The sequence below is a fragment of the Sorex araneus genome, chromosome 4 (assembly GCF_027595985.1).
Source record: "Sorex araneus isolate mSorAra2 chromosome 4, mSorAra2.pri, whole genome shotgun sequence".
Classification (NCBI taxonomy): domain Eukaryota; kingdom Metazoa; phylum Chordata; class Mammalia; order Eulipotyphla; family Soricidae; genus Sorex; species Sorex araneus.
Genome location: NC_073305.1, coordinates 51162054 through 51185999, shown reverse-complemented (window position 1 = coordinate 51185999; position 23946 = coordinate 51162054).

Sequence of the window (23946 nt, the reverse complement as noted above, 5' to 3'; positions counted from 1 at the left end):
ACTGAAGTGACAGTCATTGGTGGAGCTTCCAAGAAAGCAGCTCAGGTTAATCATTGGAAAGCTGAGCTGTCCTGTGTTTTCAATTGAGCAGCAGCTTTGGTTTCTGATCAGAACCTTAGCTTTCCCTTCAATGACCAGTTCATTGCTCCATCTGTACTGTAAATGAATCTACCATTCATCTATACAGTTGTATCTTGTTTATATTATTTTTTTTTATTACTTATGGCTTAGTACATCAACACATATAAGATGATAATGATAGAATAGTAGGAGTGAAAATAGGCCCAGGGGGAATATATATATATATATATATATATATATATATATATATATATATATTGCCACACCCAGTGATGTTCAGGGAGTTATTCCTGGCTCTGCAGTCAGGAGTTCCTCCTGGCAGAGCTGAGAGGACCATATGTGATGCTGGATCGAACATGGGTTAGCTGAGTACAAGTTAAGCGCCTCATCAACTGTAGTATCTCTCCATCCCCCTAGAAACAATGTGAAGAGACATATACTGGTAATGTGTAAATGTATATGAGACAACTCCTCAAGGACAAGATGGGTCTATCTTTATCTCAGTTTCTTAACAGTTTGATGTATATAGGATTGAGTATTATTATATGAAAAAATAAGATAATGAAAAATCTGTCAAATGTTTCTTCCATTCTATATATTTTATACAAAATATATTGTCACTTGTCACTTGTCATCCTGTTGCTCATCAATTTACTTGAGCAGGCACCAAAAACGTCTGCATTCATCCCTCTCACGTGCTAGTCTAGCCCAATGGCGTCTGCTTGCTCCAGGAACACGAAGAGTATCAACCATTTATTCAGGGTCTTGATGAAGAAGTCTGACCATCTTGTAGGTGGGCAGCCAGGTGTTATTTTGATGTCCATGGAATCCAGCTGGTAATGGCTCCAATCCAGTGGTCATCTCCAAATCACATTACCTGTCCGGCCCATCTGATTTTCAATGCCTTTGCACATGAGGCAGCGTCCCTGATCCTTGATCATTGGCGGAGGTCGGGATTCCAGATTCCTACTTTCACTTGAGTGAAACGTGATACTCCAAGCATAGCTCTTTCAACTCCTCTTTGGGAGACCCAAATAAGTATGTTCTCATCCTGTTTTCGTAGGTCCCAGGTCTCTGAGGTATATGTTAGTGTAGGAAGAATGGTGGAGTCGAAAGATGTGCCCGGAGCCGGAGTTTCTTTGTCCTCTTAACAACTTCTTCAATGCTCTTGAAGATGTTCCATGCCATTCTCTTCCTCTTGTGCAGTTCGGGTGCCAGGTCATTTGTCATGTTGAGTTCTCAACCTAGATACACATAGCTGCTGCATTCGGGGATATCCATTCCATTGAGAGCAAGTGGAACATCAGGAACTAGTCTGTTTCTCATGAACATTGTCTTTGTGAGATTCAGCATTCCACACTCAAGGTCAAAGTCAGCCTGCATTCATGCCACTTGGCTAATGTTTGGTGTTATTAGAATGCTGTAATCAGCAAAGTGGAGTTGGTATAGTTGACGACTATCTATATTCATTCCCATTCCTTCCCATTCTAGTTGTTGCATGATGTTCTCAAGGGTGGCACTGAAGAGTTTTGGTGAAATGGTATCACCCTGCCGAACCCCTCTATTTATGTCGATGATTACTTCCTTGTAGAATGGTGAGATCCTGGTGTGAATTCTTTTTTTTTTTTGAGCTTCTCTCTCTCTTTTTTAAATTTATTTATTTTTTTAATTTTTTAATTAGTGAGTCACAGTGAGGGTATAGTTACAGATTTAAACATTTCGTGCTTGTTTTTCCCACATACAGTGTTCGGGAGGGAGCTCATCCCTCCACAAGTGTCCATTCTCCACCACCAATGAACCCAGTATCCCTCCCACCCCCCAATCCCATCCCCCCCACCCCACCCCGCCTCTGTGGCAGGGCATTCCAATTTGTTCTCTCTTCCTCTCCTTTTGGGTGTTGTGGTCTGCAATAGGAGTATTGAGTGGCCATCATGTTTGGACACTAGTCCACTTTCAGCGCACATTTCCCTTACCACGTGGGATCTCCACTCACAATTTACTTGGTGTTCCCTTCTCCATTTGGTATGACTTTCCCCCAGCATGTGAGGCCAAGTTCCAAGCTATGGAGTCAACCTCCTGGTATGTATACTACTATTCTTGGGTATTAGTTTCCTACTCTGTTATTTTATATTCCACAGATGAGTGCAATCTTTCTATGGCTGTCCCTCTCATTCTGACTCATTTCAATTAGCATGATACTTTCCATGTTGATCCACTTGTATGCAAAGATCATGACTTCATCCTTTCTAACAGCTGCATAGTGTTCCATTGTATAGATGCACCAGAGTTTCTTTAACCAGTCATTTGTTCTTGGGCACTCGGGTTTTTTCCAGGTTCTGGCTATTGTAAACAGTGCTGCGATAAACATATAAGTGCAGATGTCATTTCGACTATACTTTTTTGTTTCTCCAGGGTATATTCTAAGAAGTGGTATTGCTGGATCAAATGGAAGCTCAATTTCTAATTTTTTGAGAAATGTCCATATTGTTTTCCAAAGGGGCTGGACCTGTCAGCATTTTCACCAGCAGTGCAGGAGGATCCCTTTCTCCCCACATCCTCTCCAACAGTGGTCACTTTTGTTCTTTTGAATGTGTGCCATTCTCTGTGGTGTGAGGTGGTATCTCATGGTTGTTTTGATCTGCATCTCCCTGATTATTAGTGATGCAGAGCATTTTTTCATGTACCTTTTAGCCATTCGTATCTCTTCCTTGGAAAAATTTCTGTTCATTTCTTCGGCCCATTTTCTGATGGAGTTGGATGTTTCCTTCTTGTAGAGTTCAACCAGTGCTTTATATACCCTTGATATCAACCCTTTATTGGATGGGTATTGGGTGAATATCCTTTCCCATTCTGTAGATTGCCTTTGAAATCTGGTCACTGTGTCTTTTGCGGTGCAGAAGCTTCTTAGTTTAATATAGTCCCATTTGTTTATCTCTGTTTTTACAAGATTGCTTAGTTCCGTGTCATCTTTGAAGATAGCTTTAGCTTCAATATCATGAAGGGTTTTGCCGACCTTGTTTTCAATGTACCTTATGGATTGTGGTCTAATGTTGAGGTCTTTAATCCATTTTGATCTGATTTTTGTGCATGGTGTCAAGTCAAGGTCTAAGCCCATTCTTTTGCATGTGGTTGTCCAGTTATGCCAGCACCATTTGTTGAAGAGGCTTTCCTTGCTCCACTTCACATTTCTTGCCCCCTTATCAAATATTAAGTGATCATACATTTGAGGTTGTGTGTAGGGATATTCCACTCTGTTCCATTGGTCTGCGGCTCTGCCTTTGTTCCAGTACCATGCTGTTTTAATTGTTACTGCTTTGTAGTAAAGTTTAAGGTTGGGGAGTATGATGCATCCCATCATCCTTTTCCCAAGAATTGTTTTAGCTATCCGTGGGCGTTTATTGTTCCATATGAATTTCAGGATTGCTTGATCCATTTCTTTGAAGAATGTCATGGGTATCCTTATAGGGATTGCATTAAATCTGTATAGGGCTTTGGGGAGTATTGCCATTTTGACCATGTTGATTCTCCCTATTCATGAGCAGGAAATATGTTTCCATTTCCTCATTTCTCCCGTTCACAGTCATGCCCCAGAAAATCAAATACCTCGGAATCAGCTTAACTAAAGAAGTAAAGGATCTCTACAAAGAAACTATAAAACACTACTCCTGGTGTGAATTCTAATACATCCTCTTGGAGGATGCTGATGTACTGAGTTTGAATGCCTTGTTTATCTAGGGCTTCAATGACCATTTTAGTTTCAACAGAATCAAAGGCCTTCTTTACATCAATAAACGTTTCAATGAACATTAGACTGAGTGGCATCTTGAACTCCTGCGAAACCTCAATGAGCTTGGTCACCACGTGGATATAGTCAATTGTGCTGAATCCTATTCAGAACCCAGGTTGCTTGCATGGTTGTCCTTCATCTAGTGTTCTGCCAATCCTCTTCGGATGACTGAAGTGAACAACTTGTAGAAGACGGACAATAGTCAGATCAGGTGATAGTTGCTGATGTGGTGAATGTCCCCCTTTTTGTGCAACAGAACAGTCCTGCTGGTTTTCCACTGGGATGGAACCTTGCATTTAGACAGGCAGCGTGTGAAAAGCCAAGTCAATGTATTGATGAGTATTGGTGTTCGGGTCTGAACTTGTCTGGACTGGGTGTTGTATGCTTCTTTACTGACGAAATGGCATGTCAGTTTTCGAAAGGGAAAATGCTAGGAATGACATTTTGAGAAATGTCATTTGAGACATTTGAGAAATTTGGTATGAGGGCAGGTGGACGTGGCAATCAAAGAGATCTGAGAAAAAGTCGTGGATAACCTTCTCCATTGTCATTCCCTAAGATGTGATAGATCCATCAGGACATCAGAAGGCAGTCATCTTGGTCTTGTAGTTGGCAAAGGACAGGCAGATATTGTGAATACTTTTCCTGGATTTTGCCACATTGGCCAACACTGCTTCTCATCTCTCTTTGAAGCCTTCCTTTATCGCTTCTCTGCACAGTTTTGCAAGCTTGGACATTAGCTTGTGATTGTCTGAGGCTCAGGCCAAACCACGTTGGCGAGTGAGCTGAAGAGTTTCCGAAGACAGGTGTCTTTTTGTGGCTTTCTCTCACTCAGTATCCTCATGCAATCATGGAGGTGCTGAACAAGTCGATTATATTCCTCATCGATGTTGTCAACAACGGCATCTTCCCATATTGCTACAATAGTGCCAAAGAGCTCCCAGTTGGTGGTCGTTCTGGGAGTTCTCTTCTTAAAGTTTGCAGTCCTTTCTCCCCACTCCGTGAAATAGAATTTTGCATGAAGGAGACGGTGGTCTGATCCCATTTGGAATTTTGGGACAACAGCGACATCGGTCAGGCAAAACTGGTGATTGAATATGATGTGGTTAATTTCATTGTGGAACTGTCCACTAGAAGACTCCCATGTCCAACATTTAGATTCGGCTTTCTGGAACTGCAAGTTACCATGGATGGTCTTGGTCTTGGATATGGTGACAACAGAATGACGATCATCATATAGTCACTGCCTAGGATGAACAATCAGTAATAGTGGCTATAATGAACTTGGAGCTTCTATTCTTTCATATTAAATACCATGTAATAATTCCTAGTAAAAATCATTCAATATTCCATCCTTATTTTTTACAATATTTTAGATTTGGATGCTATTAATGTTGTAGCTACCAGTACTTTAAGGTGCATTGAATAAATTACAAAGTTCATTCTATTTTTATAACACTCTAAGACAATTCACCTAACCTTGGTAATTTTCCCTGAAGTCTGTATTTATCGGCAACTTCTATATATGCCAATCATATACAGCTTAGTACTAGAATGAACAGAAGCTACTCAACTATGGATAGAGGACAATACACATGGAAAAGTTTGTCAGATAACTACGCTATTGAAGTCATGCCCTCCATTACTGCAACCCCCTTCCAAACCTATGGAGGATGGAGGATACAGAGAAGGTCGTGTGAGTCAGGATGCATCATGCAGGGCAGTTGCTCTAATATTGTGATTACCGGTATAACCAGCAGATTCTGAGAGCCTGCCTGTGAAGTGTAAATGATACTTGTTCCGGCAAACCCAGGCTAGGCTGATAAGGCAAATGACAGATGAACCTTTGGACAAATTCCAAAAGAGCTTCTCACAGGCAAGATGCCAGGGAGTACAGCCGGCACTGATGGTGCAGAATGTTTCTTTAACGTTCAGTGTACCTCCTGTTCAAAATAGCAACTGAGATGCCTGCTGTTTGTTATGCTTGCATGTGTTTGTAATCAAGGTATAACTCTAGTGGATGAGAAGCAAAAAGCTATAATTTGCTGCTTAGTATCCTAGCTATCCTACTTTTATTTAAATAGTTTTATTTATCTTCTTCTCCATAAAGAACCTTCCATATTGCAAATTTATTGAATGGTTAATGGCCTAAAAGTATGGGGTTCATTACAGAGCGATGTATTTATTGCAGTGTTAATTAAATAAAAGCATTGTAGTCTTTCCAAATTGAACAATTATGTTCATTTAAACATTTTAAACAGAAAAATCTTTTATATACTAATTGAGTCGCATAATGAAAAGCACGTGTAATGGAAATTTAAATCAAACAAATACTGAAATAATTCGAACAATTTTTTTTACATAATAAAATGTCTACCTCCCTCTTTATTAGAGATAGTCTAACAGCTAGCTTCTTGCAGAACGTGTGACCTCTGAGCAGCATCTATGGTTTCAGAGCTTACCGACCACCCTCACATACAAGCTAGCCAACCCTTGGACATCAAAGTTCTGGTTGGCTACCAGCCGGAGCCCCTGACACTCTGGCTGTTAGCCTGGAACCTGACAGCCTGTAGTCTGAGCTGGCAGCATTTTGCAGAGTCTGATGAATGGTCTTTGGCAACAAATAGCTATGTTCTGATAGTCTGAGAGAAGTGCCCCATCTGAAAAATGTGTTCTGCTTCTTCCAGCTTGCTTAGGGTTAAGACTTCAGAAGGAACTGTGATGTTTAGCTTTGAAACCTACAAGGGTCTTCGTTTGCTCTTGGAATATCCACCCTCTCCTCATCTCTCTCAGGCAGTGAGGAGTTAGTGACAAAATGGTGCCATCATCAGCATTAACAGGATTAACTTTATTGGTGCACTTCAGTCAAGATATTTTTCTGCCTTCGTTTTGTGACTCTACCTGATGTTTCAGTTATTTAGGACCAAATCCTAATGTAACATTCAGATGATAAAAGGGGGTGCAGAGAGAAAGAAAAACAGGCACATTTTTCCAATCAGATGCTCATTTCCTAGTTTTATAGAAGGATTTATGTGGGATACTTGGTTTTCCTACATCTTATTCTTTTGCTTTGAAATACTTTATCATTTTGTTCAACTCTATTAATGCTAAGTCTTGGACACATAGCAAAATGTATGAGGCTACCTTCCATTCTCTGATACCTAGAGTCAGCTGGGATTATAAAGAAGCTTAAGGATAAATCACCTCACTAAAACCTTCAATTATTAAAAGGTAGCAACAGTAAATTGCTTTGGAAGCAAATTCCTACCTGCCTTATCCTTTGGATGAAGCTTTAGAACCATGAATATCTAAGAAAATCCCCATGCTGACTATATATCTTAATAAAAAAGGCTTATGACAGCCTAAATAAAAAACAAACAAACACCTAGACACCTAGACTCTGGTTAGGCATGTGATTCAGATAGTTTCTCCCAATCCCACTCATGCAAATATGCTCAAGCTGACAGAATTTAAATGGATCCCAGGAGAATAAAGAAAAATCCTAAAGTCAACTGTGTGTCTCAGGTTGTTGTAACAAGGATAGGTGAACACCCAATGGCTTAGAAAATCCTGGCTCACCAAACTTGGACAAGAGAAAATTAATAGTGGGTTTGGTTTCTGTCACTAGCCTTGATTATACACGTGAGTTAAAAAAGGTCATTTAGAGAAAAACTTAAAGCAAACTCCTGGAAGAGAGCAACGAGAGAGTCTCTGGCCTGAGCGCCTGGCTGTCTTCCCCAGGGCCCCTTGCAGGGGATGGGCTCCAGCTTTCCTCCCCGCCCCGAGCATAGCTCCCGAGGCCGAAGACCACCGGAGCCTAGCCACAGACATGCTCAAGACCCCTCTCCACACGTTTGGATGAGCCTCACACATGAGGGTACCACCAGAGGAACCCAGGTGTGTGGGACCCGGGGCTGAGACCTCCAAGACTGCTCGGATCGGGACTGGGCCTCTTCCGTCCAGATTTCCCATTTTCCAGTAGTTAGGCAGTCACACCCAGGGACTGCCCCCGATGCCCTGTAATCCCACCAATGGCCAACATCCAGAGACTTAAAAGCAAGCTCCTGGAAGCTTGGACATCTTATAGCCTAGTGGTCCCTCTGGGAGAACCTGGCTAACTACCGAGAGTTTCCTGCCCACCTGGGAGAACCTCGAAAACTCCCCATGGTGTATTCATATGCCAAAACCAGTAACAATGCTGGGTCTCATTCCCCTGACCCTGAAAGAGCCTCTAATGCGGCACCGTTGGGAAGGATGAGTAAAGAGAGAGGCTTCTAAAATATCAGGGATAGGATGAATGGAGACGCAACTGAGACCGCTCGAGAAATTCGACGATCAACGGGATGATGGTGATGATGATGATGATGATGATGGTGAGGATGATGATGATGATGATGATGATGATGATGATGATGATGATGATAAATAAAGCATTGTTAGTGTGCTCCTCATGTTCCTGCTCTGTCAGGCTCAGCAAGGGTCAAAGGTCTATTTAATATCAGGAGCTTGTAGGAACCTCTGTCTATAAACATTTTGATCATTTGATCACCTTCTCTGTTCCTCTCATTAATCAAGTCCTAATATTTCAAGCTCACTTTTCACTTCACTTATTTGCTAGCATTTTATCATAATTCTCAGTCATTGAAAGATTCCATTTTGTAGAAGGGGATAGTACATCAACTTCAGATTGAGCATGGTGGAGAAGAATATCCAAAAATGTTTAGTAGGAGCTGAAAGTTACTTTATTCCTAGTAGTATCTCATTAACTAATATTAACAGGCATAATATTATGCCTGGAATTTGCATAGAAAGCTCTCATGGGCTTTGGAGATTCTGAGCAATAAAACAATAAAACAACAAAAATTTAAATGATAGGGTATGGATCGATAGCATAGCGTGTAGGGCATTTGTTTTGCATGCTGCTGACCTGGGTTCAATTCCCAGCATCCCATATAGTCCTCCAAGCGTTTCCAGGAGTAATTCCTGAGTGCAAAGCCAGGAGTAACCCCTGTGCAATGCCAAGTGTGACCCAACAAGCAAAAACAAACAAACAAAATTAAAATGATAATAATAATAAACCACTTACCTAAAGTCCTATAACTAGTAGAACAGAAGTGGTTTCTTTTCTTTTCTTTTCTTTTCTTTTCTTTTCTTTTCTTTTCTTTTCCTTTCTTTTCTGCTTCAGTAGTTTAGCTTATTTCTGCATAAGCACTACAGTAAAATTTTATTTCTTTGATCACTAACTGTATTCTAAGCTTAGTATTATTGATCAAATTCATGTCTGTACAAGCAGCTCTTTGTGGATCTACAATGCATCACACTCTATAAATTCTAGCATGGGTTATTTTATGGTCATCTCAAAGCAATCAGGGAGGGGTGATGTTTGTGTCTCTAATGGATGAATATACTGAGGGTAGGTGGACTTACCAAACATATTCATACGTAGGTTATGCAAACAATAAATGAATTTTTAGGTCTAAATCTGAGATGCCTAGGTTTTATCATTTTTATTTTGTAGAGAAGATAGCTGTGACTATCTTGTCTCTTCATCTCTGAAAGGGGAAAGCGACGAATGTTGTAAAAGTGAAATCCCATTGGAAAGTTGTACTGATTACAGATCCAAAAAGGCATCCTTTTTCATCCAAACAGAATGGTGGCCAGAACATTTGCACTCACTTGTCCAGAGCCAAGATATCTCTTCATTGACATAATTAGAAAATGGCCATTTAGTTTTAAGAAACAGAAACACATATTTTGAATGCCATGGCTCACTCATTAGCTCACTAAACACATTTCCTGAGCTTTCTACTAGGTGCCAGGTGCTGCTCAAGGTCCTCCTGACACCTTGGTAGAAAAAACGGGAAAAAGACTTTAAACCAACCAATGGTTTGTAGTTCACAAAGAAAACGACAGCAAAAGGAATATCTAACCTCCAATAAATTCCCACACCTTTGCACCTCAAATTTTATTTCTTGTAAATAGTGACAGTAATCTGTTTGGCTTTAGTCTTGTAGCACTGTAGCACTGTCATCCTGTTGCTCATAGGTTTGCTTGAGTGGGCACCAGTAATGTCTCCATTGTGAGACTTGTTACTGTTTTTGGCATATTGGATACACCACAGGTAGCTTGCCAGGCTCTGCTGTGTGGGTGGGATACTCTCAGTAGCTTGCCGGGCTCTCTAAGAGGGATGGAGAAATCGAACCCGAGTTGGCTGTGTGCAAGGCAAACGCCCTACCCACTCTGCTATCGCTCCAGTCCTTTAGTCTTATACACTATCTTTTTTGTTGGATGCTGGGGATAAGGTAGATGAAATCTTTGTGTAACTCAATTACAAGTGACTTACAAATTTAAAGAAATTTATAATAAATGAGTCAAGATAAAATAATTATAGAATGTGTCTAATATATTCAATGGGGATAGCTAAGAGGGTCCAACACACTTTTTTGCTATCCAAGAACAGGTAGTAAATATATGTGAAATTATAGATCATTTGGTCTCCGTCACAAACTGAGCTCTGACCATATGGTGTAAAAGTGGCTACAGACTGTATAAATGAATACTCATAGTTATGTTCCAATAAAACTTTATTGAAAGCATCCAGTGGCTCACCAGATGCATTTTAGTCGTGATCTTTTCTCTCTGATCTAGAAAATAACAAGGTGGAAACCACCCAGTAGAGTTTGCAGGGAATTCCTTTCAGTGGAGGTTGACATTAGACTGCATCGTTAAAAGAAAAGGTGTAGAATGAGAGAAAGTGAAGGTAAGAAAGAGAACAAAGTCTAGAAAGTGGCTGAAGGTTGAGGGTCAGGTTCTGGAGATGTGAGTGATGACGTGGCCTGTTGGGATAAGCAGGAATTTTAGCATAGGGAGCAGAAATTTATGTAAAGATGGGGTCTCTCAAGGACCCCATCTCCTTATGCTGAGAGATGGGATATAGATATCTACTTTTAGGGTCCTGGTCCCGCTGGATTCAAGGAAGTAGTGCTGGCCATTCATAATTGGAAAAGTGTGTTGTATTCTCTTTATTTGCTTTTGAGGGTGATGATAGGAAGAATATGCCCGACTCAATTTCATAAAGCTGATTTCACTCATAAATTTTTGCAAACCCTCAATTCTTGTTTTGGCCTTATTTCCTTTTAATGATAACTGTTACTTAGAGTTGATAATTTACACATATTATTACCCAGAAAGAGGAAACCTCAGCAGTTCGTAAGTTCAGCTCAGATAAGCAGTTTAATATTTGGTTGCTTAACCTTCCCTCATGAGCCAGCCTGATACTCCTACTACCCATCGTCCCCAGAAGCCAAGTCCTGAGATGAGAATTTTTGGCCTCTGGATGTCTGTGTGGACATTCTAATTTCATGGTGAAGCTGTGGTCTATTTTCCACTCTATTTCATACCATGAGTGTTTTCTAAGACCCCATGTAGATGGGTCCTCCCTCAGTCATCTTTGAGTACTCCTGCAGAGGTTGCTCTCCTGTAAGTAGTTTCCTACTGGGGCAACTATTTCTAATCACTGGTCACCAGGAGGGGGTTGTCAGGGAAACATAAAAAGTTTTGAAGTCTCTGAAAACTTAATTTCTCCACCGGACACAACTGGAACTTGCTTTTTTACTCTAATGGGATTTCAGGACATGATGAAGATGAACTCAGCCAGTATTTTCCAACCTCACATGTCCCATGCTCATGACATCTGCCTTCTGTTGCCTGCATATATTTTTTCTGGATTGAATAAAATTTTGAACACAAATTTTTCCTTTTATTTCCGGAAATTTTGTGCGTCATTGTAAATCATATGTAATTATGTGCATAAGAACCAAAAAGAGAGAAATATTTGGGTTGGAACTCTGAAGCTTTGATTTGGCTACTTGAACTAGTTAGATCCAATTGAATGGAGTCACTTTCAATATCCCCCAAATGGCAGTTAAGTAGTAGTAATGGTGGGTTGAGTGAGAGAGTCAGGTTCATTAAAAAAACAAACTAATTAGCTTTAATGAATGGATTGGTCCTTGACAACATAAAAAAACAAAACTTCTCATCTTTGAGAAAACAGCAGAAGTAATTGCTATATGTGACTCTGTGTGTGTTTGTGTGTGTGTGTGTGTGTCTGTGTGTGTGTGTAAGGGAGAGAGAATATAGAGAAAACAGAGAGGAGAGAGTGTTGTAGGATATTATATTTCAATTATTTTTTAAATGTTTGAAAAGAGAGGAACCCATTAATATTCAAGTTAGAAACAGGAAGTGTTTCTCTAGAAGCCACAATCTCTGACAAACAGTAGTATTCTTTTTGCTTTTTAGTCATGAACAAGGACAAGACTGGCTATTACTATTATTACTCTTGCCTGCTGTGATTGAAATCAACTCAGTGCATATGGAATCACGGTATCTGAAGAATAATTTTTCTTGAAGGAACTTTTGGTCATGCAACATAAACTAGTTTTGACTAATTAATGACTTGATAAATTTATTAGGAGGCAATACCTATTAGGAAGTTTGCAGAAGAAAAAAGTATGAGGCTGGAGAGATGGGCAGGTATAAAGGACTAGTGGAAAGAGAAGAAAATCAGAGCGAGAATGTAATTAATGTCCACAACCTGTTCAGTCTGATCAGAGTTGCCATTATTCTAGGTCTTTACCTTTCATCCTTGAGCCCCTGAGACCAAGATCCAAGGTCATAGGACATAGTTCTGTCTCTGTCTAGGCAAGATCTATCAAAAACCGTTCTAGCTGTGATACTCTGTGTGACTTCCATGAAGTAAGATGGCATAGAAAGAATGCTCTCTCTAGAATCACTGCAATGAAATAATGGGGAGTTACTTCCTGTAGGAATATTAGGATAATTGGAAATAGGGATAAAATAGATGGTGATCAGTGAGGCAGAAAGAAGAGGTCTTTTTATATTTTTATATTAAAGTAAAAACTCATTGACAAATATTATGAGTCAGCAGATTCAATCTTTACCAGAATAAGTTCCAAACTTGAAATTTCATAATTCCTTTATTGTCCAGTGATTTTCTAGTCTTTCTTTCACATAATGGCAACTGGATATAGGAGAAAAGAAAAAGAGGATGGGGGAACAACAAAGAATGGTTTGTTCACACTAAACTCTTTAAAGTTAAGGCTTTTTTCTGGCAATAAAACTTAAACTTTCATACTTATTCCCCCTCTATGGCTTTCTTTGGTAAACATGAAATTAACCACTCATTTATTCATTGTTTTGCTTTCTCTGAAATATTAATTTATTACTGAGTTGGTAGTAAGTTATATTTTAATAATCTTGAAAAGAGGACACTAAGTACCCATAGCTCACCTGCTAGAAGCTCACCTCCTATTATTTTTATTATTGGTGTTTATTATTATTTCTATATTATTATTTATATTTATATTATTTTATTATAATTTTAATAATATTATTATTATAAAATAGGACATCAGGTTTCAGGCAGAGTTTAAGAAAAGCAAAGGATAGAAGCTAAACAGGGAAAAGTTACACCGAGTTGGAGAACTGCAAGGAAGGCTACAGAGTAGGCAGCAATTGACCTAGGTTTTGGGGCATAATTAAATGCATTAATAAACTCAAACTCCATATATAAAGCCAATGTTGCACTCATATTGATATAATTGTATGTAGATTGTGTGCATATGCAGATTTACAAGTATGAATCTATGTGCGCAGAGAATGTGAAAAATCAAAACTTTAGGCACAGGCCAGTTAGAACTTTCACTGGCCAGTCCAAGAAACGAGTAATGACTCAGTGCCAGCCTTGCGTACAAGCATATTAGTGGAGACCCTCGGCCCAGTGGAGTCCACTAGAACCCTGTCTGTCTGAGTCGATCTGATTGTCATTCTCTTCAATTGCATTATGCTTTGGGAGATCAAGCAAATGGGAATTCAGTATTTACTTTTTTCTGTGCTTTTGTACCTCCAAGTGCAAGCATTTGCTTGTGTTGAAAACAAATTTTCTCCAGAAAAATTTATATAGTCTTTGAACATTTTCAAACAGTAGATTTTTGCTTCTGAAATTCAGGCAAACTACTTCCTGAGTACTCCATTGAAAAAGCAGAAATCTCTTTCCTTATTGGTGGGAGGAATGAGCATATTGCCTTTTCTGATGGAAGTATGTCTTTGTACTCTACTTCATTGAACGTTTCAGGGACTTACAGAAAAAAGGCAAATCATAGGTGTTTTTCCCTGATCACTTTCAATTTAACACCCCTTTAAAGAATTTTTGCAGTATATAGTATAATATAGGCATGCTGAATGTAGAATAATATATATATTATGGATATCCATCCAGGAATAGTCTCCAACTTATTCCTATTCTCTACTGTATAACAACCATTTCTAGTGATCCATTCTAAGCATGTTGCTCTCTTGGTAGAGCTGCAGTCTGCTTGTCGCCTTCCTCACTCTTTTTTAAAAATTACTTTTGTTTGATTGATATGGGGCCACATCTAGTGGTGTTCATGTATAACTCTGCACTCAGGGATCACTCCTGGCAGGCTCAGGGGACCATACGGAATGCCAAGAAACAAATCTGGCTTGGATGCATGCAAGGCAAGCACCTTACTCACTTGTACTATCTCTCTGGCCCCCTGTCTCCTAACTCTTTGTTCTTTGGAATCATCTCTTGACACCCAGGCCCTAATTGTGATATATGTCCTGTTTGTGTTTCTCTAGTATTATTATCCTGGTAGTGGGCAAAGAGAGGTTGAATTCTTACATTTGTCCTTTAGGCCTGAGTCCTCAGCAGTCTCTGACTCTTCACCTCTGTGCCTTAAAGATTCCTCCTCAAATTATATCTCTCATCAACTTGGGGTGTTATCAATATTTTTGATTACATATTCACATGTGCAATTCTACATTCAGGCATGCTGAATGTAGAATAATATATATATTATGGATATCCATCCATATAGGGCTGGAGCAATAGCACAGCAGGTAGGGCATTTGCCTTGCACGTGGCCAACCTGGGGTTTGATTCCCAGCATTCCATATGGTCCCCTGAGCACCACCAGGTGTAATTCCTTGGTGCAGAGCCAGGAATAACCCCTGTGCATTGCTGGGTGTGACCCAAAGAGCAAAAAAAAAAAAAAGAGTAAAAAGATGTGGGCCAAGGTCCCTAATCTGTGACTCTTCATTTATTTATCATTGTATATGCTGTATTTCCTCTTTGCTTAGTGGAGACAAGTGGCAAGATGTTGGACACAGAATAGGGACTGGAGTCCTTCTTCCAGCCTTTACTGACTGTGTGGTCACAAGCAGGCTATTTCCTTACTGGTAAAAAAATAAAATCACCTAATAGTACTGTGGTGAGAACTAAACAGGCCACTCTGTGTGAGGTACTTGAAACAATGCCTGGTACCGAGCCAGTGCTAATCACCAGCTCTTATTTTTATTCTTTTAAGTCATGATGGAGTTCATTGACAATGACAGGGAATTAAGGGAGTTATTTTCCAGAACTTTGGGACAAAGTGTTTCTGTTGTTACTATGACCAAAGATAATTGTCCCAAAGGAACAACAGTGAATTTTCTCATGGAGATCTTATGATGTAGGGAGGTAAAATACTATTATGACTGACCTAGTAGGCATTGTGGCAATAAAGATGGCAAATATGGGAACTTCTGGAAATAAAAATATTGACTCTATGTCTTTAAGAGAACCAATGAAGACACAATGTGGCCTTACCTTGAATCTTAAGGCCTATCACCTCAACTGGGTGGGTGATGCTAGACTCAGTGCCAGCAGGACGGGTGCAGAGAAACTAAGCCCCCTGGATTGTCAGGCGGTGATCAGATGCCTCTGATCTGAGGTGAGCATCGCCTGGACCTAAGGGGTAATGTCCTCAGAGGACTGTTTTTTGGAACAGGTGAGATACTGTAGATGAAAATGTGAAATACAGAGTTGGGAGATAATCCAACTCCTCCATCTTGTGCAGACAGCTTCTAGGAACGGGCATCACATGCTTTAGAGACCCACTGACATGCTCCCTAGATATTGGATTGTGACCTCAAATGGCAAAGGACCATTCATATGAAGAACTGTGCAAATTTAAGGTAGGACTTTCCTTCAGGGCATGATATTTTAGCCTTAGAGAAAAGAATTTGTTTTTAAATTCTAAAATACCTTGACCATTCTTGCCCAACTGGAAAATTTTAATTAAAAAATTTAGTTAAAAGTAATATAAAAATATATATATATATATATATACATGTTCTAAAAACCCACTAAAAATCCATCCTAATAGAGTTTAGACTAAATAAACACCACTTTCCAGTAAGGATGCAAGAGTGTGTTTTTCTGGCATCAAAGAAAAGTTGTAATAATTCTTGTGTTGCAATTTCCTTTGGAATTCAGCTTTAAAATCAGACATTTATCTTTTTGAACTATTAACACCATTAATCTCTAGCTTACAAAATGTCTTTCTTCATCTACCTCCCTTACACTCATAGTTATCACCCAAAAACGCGTACATACCACAAGCCAAACTGCTAAATAAACTTATGCAAAAATGTTCAGGAGGAGTTTAGTATTTTATCTGAAACTTTGTCCATTACTTATTTAGTATTTCTTGCTATCTGATTATTATATTTAGAGTTTTAAAAATGACAGATCTCCATAAATAAAGTGCCTATGTAACAAAAATTTAAAAAGAAATTGGTTTAAAATTTTATTTGTATCAATGCTATCAAGTGAAGTCTTACAAAATTGAAAACTAATTTTATATCCTTTACCCCTCACTGTGAAAATAAATTCATTTTCCAAAAAGAGAAGTCTCACTTTAAAAATGAGACAATGGTTTGATAAATATTGGATTTTATTTATTTATTTTTTGCTTTTTTTTGGGGGGGGGGAGTCACACCTGGCAATGCACAGGGGTTACCTCCTGGCTTTGCACTCAGGAGTTACTCCTGGCGGTGCTCAGGGGACCATATGGGATGCTGGGAATTGAACCCGGGTTGGCTGCATTCAAGGCAAACGCCCTACCAGCCGTGCTATTGCTCCAGCCCCCCCCCTTTTTTTGCTTTTTTTGGGGGGGTCATAAATATTGGATTTTAAAGCTCAGTTTATGTCTCAAGGGGTAGAGCATAAGAAAAATTTTGATTTGTCTAATATGCCATCATTGGCATAGGAGGCATTGCTCCCTGGGGAGGATGCCCACCAGGGTTTCTACATGTGCACCTTACTCTTTGTGGAAAAGTCTGACTTGACTGTATTTTCCAAGTAGTATTCCCTTTATGCAATGCAAGTTCACACTCTTATTCTATATCCAGGTGAATAGTCAGCACATCGAATCTTGTTTCAACGCCAGGCAGAGAGTAGCCACCTATCAAGTGATGACATTTTTTAGATGAATTGAGTTCTGAAAAGGTGTTTGAAACAAGAATCAAATTAAAAAATGAGTGGTTACATATGTGTAACTGACTCTGTTGCAAGCCATTAAAATGGAATGTGTTGAGGCCGCCATTTGCCTGTGAGCATGAATGGGGGCCAGGCCTTTTCCTTGGCTGTTGGAACATGGTCTTGCCAGTTCTGTCTGAATTGGGGGCAGGACTCACGTAGGGATCCCAACCCAGGGTTCCCATTTGTGAGAAACATGATCTCAGAGGTAATTATTTGACTGCTGAAATATTGCCTTTCAAACTTGAACCCTTTTTTTCTTAAAAAAAAAAGGGGGGGCCTGTATCTATTTTATCTAAACCAGCAGTAGTCATAACAGTCATCTCTCTTCTAAGGGAGAAAGGAGCTATCAGTTTTTCTCAGGCTTGAGCATTCTCCCACCTGTCCTCAATTTAATGCACAAATGAAAGCACATAAATCTTTGTGACATTTTGGCATAAAGCACCTACTTCAGATGACTCCTTTAGGAAACTCAGAACCCAGGTGTTTGGTTTTTGCATAAACTTTGCAAAATGAGAATTGTAACGGGACTATGTGTACACACACACACACACACACACACACACACACACACACACACACACACACACATACACGCACCTCCTCCAAAAGGTGGTTACATATGAAATGTGAAAAAGCAAAGGGATGTGGGTGGGGGTAGGGAAATAACATGTGTGCAAACTTAATATATCTTTTCCTCACCTTAAGTTGGACCCAGACAGTTAAATTATAATTACAGCCCCATCTGGAGGGGGGAGAAAGTACAGTACTCAGTGCTCCAAGCCTTTCAGCCATGGGTACTTTGTCAGGTAAAATAAACACACATACTGTTTTCAGCCTGAGGTCAAACTCAACAAAAGCCATGAAAGATGGGACACTCATCAAGAACCAGATTGTGAAATGATCAGAATGACAGCAACAACAGGAAGAAGGAATAAAATGGTTGGTTACTTCTCTCAAGCCAGATGGCTCAGGAAGGCTGCGCTTGCCTACCTTAAAGGGATATAAATTCTCAACAAAAGTTATGGTGGATTGATGCTGCGGCCAAGTGTGGTGGGTGGAATGGGAAGGAGCCTTTCCTTGGCTAGAGGAATGGTCTGGACCAGGCCTATCCCTGGAGTGTTTTAATCTGATTATCTTCCCTGCTCAGAAAGAGGGGAGGTTGTAAAACTTGAAGCATGCAATGAGCATGATTTTATGCCCTGTTAAAGAAGGCAATCTTGCTGTGTAAGGGAAGGTGATTCTTAGAGAGCAGAGAAGACGAGACAGAGAGAAGGTGCTTCAGGTTGAGTGCATTCACACTTGAAGTCAACTCATGTCACGGTTCCCACTGTTTAGTTTACACAGAATAGTAAATTCTCCCCTTTTTGTCTAACCTCGTTCTCAGTCCTCTCACTTGCCATCTAAGGGACTCTGTGTGATGGGCCTGAGGGTTAGATCAGTGGCCTGAAGCACGTGCTTTGCAGTAAGGAGGCCCAGATTGGATCCCTGGCATTGCAGAGTCCTCCTGAGCCAGAAGCAAACTCCAAATACCAACCTGGGAGTAACCACTAAGCACCCCTAACTGTAGCCCAAAAACCAACAAACAAATAAGCCTGATAAATTAATAATAAAATAACATTTGCAATATATTTTCTTTGATTTAATAGTATCAGTACAAATAATAGCCATTGTTAATATTTTGGGAGGATTTAGTATCGCTAAATCTTTCCTTAAGAAATAGATATTCAGGGGCTGGAGCGATAGCAGCGGGAGCCCAACCTGGGTTCAATTCCCAGCATCCCACATGGTCCTCTGAGCACCGCCAGGAGTAATTCCTGAGTGCAGAGCTAGGAGTAACCCCCGATAATTGCCAGGTGTGACCCAAAAGCTAAAAAAAAAAGAAAGAAACATTCATAGTGTGTAAGGACTAAGTGAAGATTATATACATAAATAAAATATACATTGCTGGGATGGGGTGGGGGGCCGGGGTGGGAGGTGGGAGGAATACTGGGATCATTGGTGGTGGAGAATGGGCACTGGTGGAGGGATGGGTACTTGAGCATTGTATGACTGAAACACAAGCACAAAAGTTTGTAAGTCTGTAACTGTACCTCATGGTGATTCACTAATAAAAAATTTAAAAAATAAAAACTTAAACAAGGAAAAAATATACTATACTACGAATAAATTATAGAATAATATGAACTTATGTATACCCAACAACAAAATAATCAACAACCAAATCAAAACTGGACAAAGGATCTGAATAAACACTTCTCAAAAAAGAAAATATACAGGGGTCCTACAGATATATATATAAAAATGGTCAAACCACCATTCATTTTTTAAAAATAAATTTATTATATCACCATGAATTAAAAATCTATAAAATTACTCATGATTGAATTCCAGGGATAAAATGTTCAAGCACCAATCCCTTCACTAGTGTCCTCTATTCCTTATCGATATCCACAGTATCCCTTCCATCCTTAAGCCTGCCTCTCAGGTAGATACTTATTTTTTTGTCCTTTTAGGAACTGTGGATTACAAAACCCAGCCCTCATCCAAAGTGACCATTTGCATCTATTATGATCACAGTGTTCATTTCCTCGTCTATTCCCACATCCTTGCCAGAGTTTTAAGTTCCTACTAAGGACCTGTTATCCTGACCTTTATTTCTATTGTCTTTGAGCATCAGTTACTTCCCTAGTATGTTCCTTTATACTTTCCAGATGAGCTAGATCAGTCTGTCCCTCTCCTTTTTACTTATTTTACTCAGCATGATATTCTTCAGATCCATCCAGGTAATAGCAAGTTTCATGACTTCATCTTTTCTAATGGCTGTATAGTATTCCATTATGTATGTGTACCATAGCTTCTTTTTCAGCCATTTTTTTAGGTACTTAAGTTGTTTCCAGATTTTTGTCTATTATTAATAGTGTTGCAATTAACATAGAAGAGCAGATGACTTTTTTCTATTATGTTGTTGTGCCCTTAAGGTATAGTCCCAGAAGTAAAATTGCTGGGTTGTAAGGAAGCTCAATTCCTAGTGTTTTGAGGAATGTTTATACTGTCTTCCAAAAAGTCATCATCACTTTTTATTAGGAAAAGGCAAATCAAAAAACCACAAAATGAGTTATTACCTCAGACTGGTGAGTATTACCTATTTAAAAGAGATCAAAAGCAGTTTTGGCAAAAATATGAAGAAAAATGAATTTTGATATGTAATGAAAATGGAAATATCAATTACTGTAGCCTTTATGGGGAGTTACATTGGGGCGCTTTACAAAAAATAAAAATAGAACTTGTATATAAACCAGCAATGCCATTATTAGGTATTTAGCCAAAGGATCTGAAAACAAACTGGAAAAAAATAAAAAAGAAAACAAGCTTCTAGATTCAGTGAAAACTATGGTGATTGGCAGAAGAAAGGGGGAGAAGGTGTAGGAAGAGTAAACACATACAGCGGTAGAAATTATACACTTACAGAGGCATGAGGCTAAACCTCTGAAGTCCCTAATATTGCAAACTAATGGTACATAATGAAAAAGAAAAAAATAAAATTGTATGCTTGATCTCACTGTGATATTTTGTGTTATCAGATATTTCCAAGCAAATAAGTTTTGGAAAATTGAAAAAATGAGAAATAAAAACATTTCATTCTCTTAACTTTAATGGACAAAAGACAGATTTGATATATAATAGTAACACTGTAGCACTGTCATCCCATTGTTCATCGATTTGCTCAAGCAGGCACCAGTAACGTCTCCTTTGTGAGACTTGTTGTTACGGTTTTCGGCATATCGAATACAGAAATAATTTGATGTAGCTTGCCACAGGTAGCTTGACAGGCTCTACTGTGTGGGCAGGATACTCTCTGTAGCTTGCCGGGCTCTCTGAGAGGTCTCTCCTAAAGGGCTGGAAGAATCAACTCCAGGTCGGCCTCATGAAAGGCAAACGCCCTACCCACTGTGCTATCGCTTCATGATATATTGTGAAGATTATAATTAATTTTGTTCTAAAAATACAAGTTTACTTTTTGATGATAATCAGGAGAATTATTGGCACCTGCATTTTTGAAACTGAAGTAACATTGGTTTATAGCACTTCATAGGTTTTATGTGAATATTTCTTTCTTTCTTTTTTTTTTTTTGCTTTTTGGGTCACACCGGCAATGCACAGGGGTTACTCCTGGCTCTGCACTCAGGAATTACTCCTGGCGGTGCTCAGTGGACCATATGGGATGCTGGGAATCAAACCTGGGTCGGCCGCGTGCAAGGCAAACGCCCTCCCTGCTGTGCTATTGCTCCAGCCACCGAATATTTCTATATTAATATCTACACATATTACACCATGTTCATCATCAATACACAAGAAACATATATAACACATATAATATATTTACATATGTATAATTAAATTGCATTACATGATATGATACTATATAAATTATATAATATTTTTATTTTCAACCAATAATCTGTATAGATTTATAACCATTGTAATTTATAATTACAACCATTTATAATTTATAAGATCATTGTTATTTATATATTTAAATATATCAGGATACATATTTATAATACATTTATATATTCAATATACATATAATGATATAAATTAACCCCATTTACCCAATTTATCTTCCCATTCCCTTCTCCCCTGATAAATGCAAAGCATATCCTGCAGTCCTTGCAGCCACGTCTCAGGTACTGGGCACACACTTCAAAATATCATTTTCAAGTTGAAAAGTTAAAAAAAAATCTTTTCTTCTCAAATGTTTCTTAGAACATCAAACTTGTCACAAATGTACTTCCAAGTTTGTCAAACTAAAAAAGATAAATATGAAGCAAAGGGTTATCTTAAAGAAAATCTGCTTTTTTTCAGAGAGTGACCTGTAATTTTCTTTTCTTATAATGGCTTTGTCATGATTTGACGTCATGTTTACGAGGACCTCATAAAAGGAGGTTAAAATGTTCTCTTTCTTTAAACTCAGAAAAAGTTTATGTGAAGCTGCTATTATTTCTTAAATGTTTGGGAGTTGTTACTCATGAAACTATCTTTGTCTGGAGTTTTCTGTGTAGTAAGATTTTTAGTACCAACTCAATTTCTTGAACAGATTTCTTGTTTCTTCTTGTGTAAGTTCTTTTTTTTATTTGGGGCTACAGCCAATGGTGCTCAGGGCTTGCTCTTGGCAATAAACTGGATCATTCCTGGCTATCTCTGGAGCCCATATGGGGTGCCAGGGATTGAACTTGGTTGGATATGTGCAAGGCCTTACCTGCTGTACTACATCTTCAGTCACTCTTGTGTTAGTTTTTAATAAGTTGTGCTTTACAAGAAACTTATCCATTTCATCCAAGTTGTTTAACTTATTGGCATAAAGCTGTTCAACATAACCCATTTGATCCTTTTAATATCTGTATAATCTGCAGTGATGTTGTCTTTTAAAAATTCTGGTATTGGTAATTTTGTGTCTTGTCTTTTTGTTTGATTTTGAAGATTCCTCTGAAATCTGTTGATATTTTGCTTTTGCTCCAGCAACAGTATGTTGGTAAATATTCCATATATGTGTAAAATTTGCATATTCTGTAATTACAGAGTATATAATTGGAAATACACTAAGGTAGTTAAATTGGTAAGAAATTACTTCTTGAGAGAAAAAAATATGTGAAGCATTTCCAGAGTTAAAGGAATAGGAGAAACACTTATTTCTGACACTGAATCTTTCCTCAACAGATCTTGAGTATCTCATGGCATCTCTATTTGGATACATAAGAAGCAATTAAAATTAATGTGTCTCCAAAGGCATTCTTAATTTCCCCTTGAGAGCTGCTCCTTTCCTGGTTTGCCGCCTTGGTAGTGTTCTCCAGGGGTGCAAACTGAAAGTCTTAGGAACTGTCCCACTCTTGCTCCTCCTTGTGCCTCTCTCTTCTCTGCCCAAATGGTCTCTATCAGGAGATATTCTACCTTCCTACTTCATGGACTAAGGTCCTGCTCTTTCATTTAAGGTTACAATTGTGACTTTTGAATGGATCTCTACTTCTTTCTTCTCCTGTCTCCTCCTCCTGAGCCTGCTGTTTCCTGGACTATGGTATATGTCTTCATTTCTCCATCACTAAAGAAATCTGTGTATTGCATGGTCATTAATTCAGGTTGGAGTTAGTTGTCATTTATACTTTTGTTCCTCATAGTTTGAAGGGATTATGGGAACAGGAAAGAGTACAGAGGTTGCATAAGAATGGCCTGGTTCAATCTCTGACACTTCATGTGACATCCCTAAGGTCCACCCTCAGTGGCCGCTGAGCACAGAGCCACGAGTAAGCCCTGGGCAACACTAGGTGTGGCCTAGTTCTCTACCCTCCCTCTCCGAAAAATATTTTAAAAAATAAAGAGATGATGTGCACATTTTTTCTGGAACAAAAATATGCAGAACATATGAAATTATTTATATAGAAGAAAAAACTGTATCAGATATACTTAATCCCTGACGAACCAGATGGTGGGCACTGTGTTGATGAATTAATATTTATTTATTTATTCATTGCTTTTTTGGGGGGTCACACCCAGTGATTCTCAGGGTTTTGCACTCAGGAGTCAATTCTGGAGATGTTTAGGGAACCATATGGGATTCTGGGGATCGAACCCAGGTCGGTTGCTTGCAAGGCAAACTCCCTACCCGCTGGACTATTGA